The sequence below is a fragment of the Lygodium microphyllum genome, chromosome 5, assembly GCF_053477565.2.
Source record: "Lygodium microphyllum isolate KBCC chromosome 5, Lygodium_microphyllum_v1.1.10, whole genome shotgun sequence".
In the NCBI taxonomy this organism is placed as follows: Eukaryota; Viridiplantae; Streptophyta; class Polypodiopsida; order Schizaeales; family Lygodiaceae; genus Lygodium; species Lygodium microphyllum.
The window spans coordinates 172925200-172934095 of record NC_141139.1 but is presented as its reverse complement, the minus strand read 5'-3'; positions in this window follow the sequence as shown (position 1 = coordinate 172934095).

Below are 8896 nucleotides of genomic sequence, written 5' to 3'. Positions count from 1 at the left end.
GCACTTGAAGGTATTTGGCTGTGTTGCATACGTTCATGTGCCAGATGAGCTACGGAAGAAGCTTGATCCAAAGGCAAAAAAATGTGTTTTTATTGGATACTCTTTAGAATAGAAAGGGTATTGCTGTTATAACCGTGTCACATGTAAGTTCAGAGTGAGCAAGGATGTCATCTTTGATGAAATGAGCAGTTGGTATGCATCTAGTGGTGATGCATTGGATGATGATGATGATCATGATACTCATGTGTAGGCTGAAAAGAAAGAATCATGGACTGTTAGTGGACTAGAGACATCATCTGGTAGTCTTTGGTTTGGGAGACTAAGGAGTACCTCTACATCTTCAGGTGCATCTAGTAGCACTACAGGTAAAGAAAAAGGAAATAATAAAGTGTCAGATGACATTGATGCAGTTCTTGATGGAGACTCCAGTGGCTTAGAGAGCTTGGATGATGAGCTTGGTATTCCTTCTGTCAAGACACCAGGTGTACAGAGAGCTCATAGTAATGTAAAGGCTCTATTGAGTGATCCGATGGTACGCAGATCTAGCAGGGTCAGATACCCTATTAAAAGATTTGGTTTTGAAGGTTATGCAGCTCACCATTATGTTTATATGGTGAAACTAGTTGAGGATGTTGAGTCCACATGTTTTGAGGAGGCTGTTGATCATGCTCATTGGGATGCAACAATGGATGAGGAGATGGCTACATTAGAGGACAGTAAGACTTGGGATCTAGTATCATTGCCGAAGGGAAAGAAAGCTATTGGATGTAAGTGGGTTTATAAGATTAAGCACAATGCACATGGTTCTATTAGTAGGTATAAAGCTAGGCTGGTTGCAAAAGGCTATGCCCAGACATATGGCATAGATTATGAAGAAACCTTTAGTCTAGTTGCTAGGATGACAATTGTCAGATGTGTGATTGCTTTGGTAGCAGCCAAAGGTTGGAGGTTGTAGCAAATGGATGTGAAGAATGCCTTCTTGCATGTTGATTTGCAGGAAGAAGTGTATATGGATCAGCCAGCAGGTTATGAAGATTTAGAGCATCCCACGTATGTGTGCAGGTTGAAGAAGGCGCTCTATGGGCTCAAGCAAGCACCTAGAGCATGGTCTGACAAGATCAGAGATTGTCAATATTGTCTTTTATGTTTTTGATGCTGATCACTCACTTTATGTGAGAAAGGGAGATGCATGTTTGGTCATCATAGTCATCTATGTGGATGACTTGATTATTACAGGTGATAGTGATAGTGGGATTGCTGAAGTCAAGGACTTTTTGAAGAAGAAGTTTGAGATGAAGGATTTAGGTGAGCTAAGGTACTTCCTTGGCATTGAGGTGATCAGATGTGATGATGGTATATGGTTGTCCTAAAGACAGTATGGCTTGGATATGCTGTCCAAGTATGGTATGGCAGCATGCAAACCACTTTCAGTCCCATTGGAGCAGAATGTAAAGTTGAGTGCTGATGTTGGGGATGAGATAGAAGACCCTACTATGTTCCGGAGGATAGTGGGGAGTTTGATCTACATTACCATTACAAGGCCAGACTTGAGCTACGTTGTTGGTCTTGTGAGTTAGTTTATGGAAGTACCTAGAAAGCCACATTTGGATGCAGTCAAATGCATATTGAGATATGTGAAGTCCACATTACATTATGGAATTTTCTATGAGGCAGGTACAGATGTACAGGTGTTTGGATACACAGATGCAGATTGTGCTGGTACTATGTCTGATAGAAGATCTACCAACGAACACATGTTCTCTCTTGGTAGTGCAGTAGTTGCTTGGAGCAGCAAAAAGCAATCTACAGTTGCGTTGTTGAGTACAGAGGCTGAGTATAGAGGTGCTGCTATTGCAGCATGTGAGGTAGTATGGCTACAAAAGTTAATGGTTGATTTGGATGTGCAGGTGGAAGGTCCAGTTGTCATTTATTGTGACAACATGAGCAGTATATAGTTGGCTAGGAACCATGTGTTCCATGCCAGGACAAAACATATTGAGGTGTACTACCACTTTGTGAGAGAGAAGGTACTAGTAGGTGAGATTGACTTGGTGTATGTCAACACACAGGATCAGATAGCTGACATCTTCACGAAGGCATTGGGTACAGAGAAGCTTCAAAAGTTTCGAAGCTTACTTGGAGTTGCAGAGATGCAGTTGAGCTTGAGGGGGAGTGTTGAGATGACAAGCTCAACACATGCGGACATTGATGATGGACCGCTTGGTTAGATGGGTCCACACATCTACACTTAGCATGTCGGTGGTCATTATGACTCTCACATGGCCACTGACTCATTACTTATTATATTCAGGTTGTTACACCTATTTATAGCTGGCATAGTTATAGCGCCAGTCGACTAGTGTAGTTGGTTATGCATTGTTTGACTTAGTAGGCCACTTTCCTTTATGTTGTATCTTATCTATACTTTGTGTACATTATAAAGAGTGTGGAAGAAGAAGAAGAAATCAGCAAGAAAACGTTTTGGCCTCCATCTCTCTTCTTGTCTCTTGAGTGAGCTTCTCCTTGTGCCTTCTGTGTGTGTTCGGCGTAGCATCTTGAGCAAGTCCCCCCACCATGCGATTCTTAACAAGGCTTATTCACCATAGTTGCCTCAAACACCTCACATAGACAACATTGTGGTGCCCAATGGCTAATACTACTGTTGCCTTAGTTGGCTTGTTTGGCACACACCAAAAAAACAACCAAGGTGTGCTAAGTCTCAAGGGTCTTACTAAATGGCAATAGATCTCCTCCAAAAGAGGACCCTCTCTTTACCTGGTGCCATTTGAGAATGATAGTTGTGTTGGATCAAATGAATCTACCTCAAATATGGCTAGATTGTTGTGATTTTGAGGCGTGAGCTTCAAGAAAATGTGACGAACAGTGCAACAAAATAGTAATGCATCATGTGACATCTAGTACAACAAACAATCTAATACTTGGTGCCATTTGAGAATGATAGTTGTGGTGGATCAAATAGATCTACCTCAAATATGGCTAGATTGTTGTGATTGTGAGGTGTGAGCTTTAAGAAAATATAACGGACAATGCAACAAAATAATATTGCATAATGTGACATCTAGTACAACAAAAAAGACATGGTCAAGGGTGTACATGGATTGTCAAGTATACAACAACATTGAAATTTTATTGCTCAATGTGACTCTCATTGGTTGCTCATGGGGCTATCTCCATCACCACTTTGGGACACACACATATGCACACACACACACACACACAATTTTCAATGATAGAGTCATTGCCTTTGTGAGGAGCCATGTATCGAAGGCTTCAACAAATACCATGACATGAAGTAGGCCATGCATCGAAGGCTTCAACAAATACCATGACATGTAGTAGGGCATGTGCTTTGAAAATAGAAAAAAATAATATATGTATCCGTGGATGTATGGTGGGACTGAAGCATAAGGTTTAGCCTCAGTTTAGCCCTATCTTTATGTTAAAGTGAGTATTCATTACCTTTCAACAATGGTGCAATCAAGAAGATAGGCATGGGTAAACAAACACATTAAGAAAAAGATAATTAAAGAGGGAGATATTGTTATGGTGTATAGTTCAAGGCAGCATCCGAGAAAGCTAAAGTTGAGGTATATTGGTCCTTATGAGGTTGTAAAAGATGTGGATCAAGGTACTTTTGTGTTGGCTACTTTGCATAGTGATATACTCCAACCCACAATAAATGGGTTTAGATTAAGAAGACTAGTACAATCAGATTATGATGATGTACCTCATGAGGTTCAAGAGAAACCAACAATTGCTATTAATTTGATTTAAGAGTAGTACTAGTCTATGCAGAGGGTCAAGGTCAGCCTGTAGCCACCCGGATCAAAAGGGAAAGTGGTATCGCTGCCATGCATTGGATCAGCATGGTGGTATTCACTAGCTCTTTCATAAGCCTCTCACAAGCATCACCATGCTTTGTATGACTGAAGCATATGAGGCTGAAGTCACCATTGCGTGGACTGTATCAGCCCCTAAGTGCTACATATTCATGGACCCTACATTCTTAGTGATGTCCAAGCATTCAAACTGTAGGTCTATAGAATGAAGGGGCTCCCGCATGGGGTCATGATCATCCAAATCCACATGCTGCCCATGATCTTCTTTCTTGAACTGAAGATCTTGTTGAAGTTCTTGTTGTGGACCCATACCAAAATGGTCTTCAACAAGATCTTCTCCATCCTTTGCATCATAATACTCTAATACCAAGAGTATTTTGGTAGTCTTTGTCCTGCTGTAACGTGTCTGCTACTATCATTCCAGGACACTCTTAGCAGTCCATCGAAAAGGATGTCTAGAAATCTCTGCCCGGCACTCCCATGGATGGAATGTTACGGGGTTTGCGATCTAGGGCTTTCCACGTTTGCCACGTAGCGTAAGTATTCCAACCATTCCCACTTAGGATCGACCTGAATTAGGGTTTTCCTTATTGGTTGTTTTCTAACAGCAACTAGCGTCGGACCCAATGCGAACTACTTTACACAAAAACGCTAGGTCCAAAGCGGATTCACGCTGCACTTGGTTCAAGGAGAATGGGAAACGAGAGGGATGCAAAGATCAACCTCTCTGCCATAAGGCATAGTCCCATTCCGTTTCCCTAAAACATCGTAAATCGGTTCACTTTTAATTCTAGGTCAACGCTTTAGCTGTTCATGTTCCTTGACGATCCTCTTGTTGTCCATCGCAATTTGAGAAAAGTTCTTGGCCAACCGGGACCACCCATTCGTAGGACGGGGACCCATGGCCCATCCTCCGCACTTTCCTTGGATTGTTTTAGTTACTTAATTACCTAACACATTAGTTGGACATGTAATAACCAACTTATTTAATGAACCCGTTAGGCACTGGTTCTTTCACGTAATCTTATCACTTGACATAGAAAAACAATGTCAAACAAATTCCTTATTAACAGTTATCTTTGAAGTACAAAGAGTCCAGCTCGTAGGCTTATCCACAATCCGCCCGAAGGCTATCCAGCAATCCAAAGGGATCACTAATCCAAGTTTCTGCTTGTAGACTAGTATGCGGGCCTTGAGATCCAATCCCGAGTCATTATCCTCTTATGCAGGACCCGTAAGGCGAGGGATTTACGGCCAGAGCCCCCTGGCACCCAAGCGTCCTCCTGCTCTAAGTAGCACTCAACGAAGAGACCTCTCGCGGCGGGTTCGGTCCACGTTCCCGGCTGAAGCTGCCTCTCCCTTCAGGCCTTCAACCTGAAGTATAGATATTCTTTTATCTTTTAATTCATTGGTCAAACAAAGCCAAACAGTGCTCTAAAAATCTATAGCAAGCACAAACATTACCATTGATCGTTTTTGTTGGCAAACTGCTAAGGAATGAATCCTTCCTTTCGAATGCATCCAGCACTCGATCCGGGATGACTTGCAACTTGGCAAGATCCCCTATATCCTGGGTTAGGGCGTACCTTATTAACCCAACTTGGTCAAACCTTAAAGTTCATTGGGTACTTCAGTTTTTGGTCTTTAATCTCCAATTAATCTTCCTTACTCAAGAAGGATATAAAAGTATACATCCTCTCGCAAGATAACTTGCGTAAGGATCCGCCATCCTCGTTGCGAAAATTTGGCCTTTCTTCTTGTGATCCAATCGCAAGGCCATATGACTCCGTACTTGCGGCGCAAGTGCCGCATCGTACTATGCGATAATGGAGTCATGAAACAATCTGTTTCACGTTCTTTAAGCTGATGTCGTTAGACCTAGGGTTTCCTAGCTTCATTTTTGTAAGATTCTCAGGGAGAAACCCTAGATCCTTTTACGATTACAATTCACTGTCCCTACATTTAGTGAATGTGGGCAAGTATTTAAGGTATAGACGTTTCTTGGAATTTAACTTATTCCCAACGAGTATTTCGCAGCATAGTAGTTTTAAGTTTTATATCAATTTGGTTAACTCAAGAAGATAATTTCGAGATTACTTCCACATGATTCGTTGACTATGCGTAAATTGATTTTTCAACCCTAACTTGTCAGTTTGAGGTCAGACATAGGTTCAACTAATCTTCCCTTTTCTTTGCGAACAAAATTCATGTTAAATAAGAAACCTTGCAGTTGGCAACGATAATTTCATAAAGTCTATGCATCGTAAAAGTCGTCTCATGCTTTGCATTGCCCATGATGATTCATTGTGATATCGGTTAATAGTGCGAGATGAAGTTTATACTTCTAGGCTTAACCGAAGTATACTATTTTAATGGATAATAATCTAGCTTATAATTCATTTCGATGCATAAGCTATTCACTAGAAATGCGTTTATACTTTCTTAATTTGCATGTTTCATTTAAACGTATTGATGTCTAAGTTCCTTCGTCGTAAACAACTAGGACGAAAATATATCCTATTTCTAATAACTAACCTTGCATGTTTGAATTACAACAATATCAAATAAAAATTAAGAAAGAAAAACCTAGGTTTGGGGTGAGATATCCACATGGATACCGGGAGATGACCCTCTCGTGGTTGTGCCTTGGACTTTCTTAGGAGGCATCGCAATTATAGTCATTCGGACGTGGAAGCAGCTTTACAACTCTTCTTTGGAATTCACCATTGCTCCCCTTGCACCATCCGTCAAAAGTAGTTTTTTTGGAAGGCTCCCTCCTTGAAGTTGGGAATTCGAAAGGGTGTTTCAGAATCTTTTATGACTAAGACCCATTGAAGCCATGGGGAAGGCTTAATCGCCTTCTAATGACTCGTTCAACGAGGATTTGAAAAGGGATGGAAAAAACACCAGGTGCGGGAGAGAACTCTAAGGGAATATAGTAATTGTAAAGGTTATAAGTAAGGTCGAAGGACCCTTAGGTCAAACTTGGAGAAAAGGGGGTTTCAATACGCCACAAGGGGAGGGGCTAGGGAAGGTTTAAACACGGAGGAAAGAGGGGTGGTTCCAAAGCCTAGGGATAGGGGTTTAAGAGATTAACACGGGGGGTATGGTTTCAGGATGCCCAAGGAAAGGGTTTAAGGGTTAATACACGGGGGGTGTGGTTCCAAGGAAAAGGGGGCTTGAGGATTTTTAAAATGCGAAAAAGGGGCTTAAGGAAAGGGACTAAGTGACTTTTAAAAGCACCAAGGGGGGTGGGGAGGAGAAGTAATAATAGGACTTCTAAGCCCACTCTTTATAGGGGAAAAAAGGGGCTTATGATCCTTTAAACACGAGGGGGGGTGAGGTTCCAAAAAACATGAGAAGGGGGCCTTGGGGATTTTTAGGACACGCGGGTAATAATAAGGCTTTTGAAAGATACAATAAGGGGGTGAAAGGCCCTTAAGAGGATAAAACCAGGGGGGGGGGGTAATAAGACCTTTAAGGCCTTAGATCTTTGGGGGGAATAGGGGCTTATGAAGCTTCTTTTAGAAGCTTCTAGGGCCTTCACGTGTGGCAGGAGGAAAAAAAAAACAGTGGAAATGTGGACGCGTGCTGACGAAGTGGTCACGGCTGCGATGGCGGAGGCCAACGATGGTGGTACGCGGCGTCTCCCCCTCTCCCCTCTCGCAATGGCCGGGATAGCCTCTCTATCTCCCTCACGATCCTCTCATAGTAGCAGCAGGTGTAGCCCCTTTTTTTCCTTCCTCTCTTGTTTTTCATGGCAGCAGTCCCCCTCTGTATAAATAGGGGAGGGGAGGGAGATCCTCCCTCTCTACATATCGAGAGGCATGATTCCCCCTTGCATCAAGCTCCAGCTAGGAGCTTAGTGTCCCATGCTTCCCTCCCTCTCCCCCAGCTTGACAGTCGGCTGGGGGAAGGAGGGAATAATAAAAAAATTTACATTTTTCTAATTAAAATGAATTATCCCAAAGCCCTATTCACATGTGATAGAATTAGATTGTTACATTCTCTCCCCCTTAAAGGATTCGAGATGTCCTCATCTCAAGATAAACTAGGGATATTGATGGTTGAGAGTGCCTTCATCTACCCAAGTGGCATCCTCTTCGGGATAATCTTTCCACTGGACGAGGCATTCTCTCAGGGTTCTGGATCTTAATTGTCTCTCCCTAACATCTAAGTTCCTATCAGGCCTTCGTTCAAGGACTCCTTGACTAGGCATTACAACTTGTTGATCATCAAGTACATGGTTAGGATTAGGTGTATATCTCTTCAATAGGCTGATATGGAATATATTGTGAACCTTTAGGTTCTCAGGAAGTTGCAATTTATAAGCATTAGGTCCTAGGCATTTGAGGATCTTGTACAACCCACAATACCTTGCACTTAGCTTCTTGCAATCTCCTAAGGATAGGGAACTCTTTTTAGGGTGTACGCGAATGAAGACCATGTCTCCTTCTTCGAAGACTCTATCTTGACGCTTCAAATCTGCGTATGCCTTCTGTCTATCCTTGGCCGCTTGGATGTCCTGTCTTATTGACTTTATTTGGTCATCCATCTCTTCCAACATTTGCCTTGAAGCTTCAACCCTTAAGGTTGGATCTGAAAAGTTTAGGGGACTTCGACAGTTATGGCCATATAATGCTTGAAAAGGGGTCATCTGAATGCTTTGTTGGTAAGAAGCATTGTAGGCAAATTCAACCAAAGGCAAGTATTGAATCCACCTCTTCAGCTCACGACAGCAGTATGCCCTAAGCATATCCTCGATGACTTGATTTACTTGCTTTGTTTGGCCATCCGTTTGGGGATGGTAAGTGGTGCTAAAACAGAGTTGAGTCCCAATAGCTTCAAAGATGGCTCTCCAGAAGTGTGATGTGAAGAGAAAATCACGATCACTAATGATTCTTCTGGGTAAACCATGTAGCTTGAATATCTCCTTGATAAACAATCTTGCAATGTCTGAAGCTTTATAGTTTGTCTTTACTGGAATAAGATGTGCAACCTTAGTAAGCATGTCAACCACAACCATGATGGAGTTG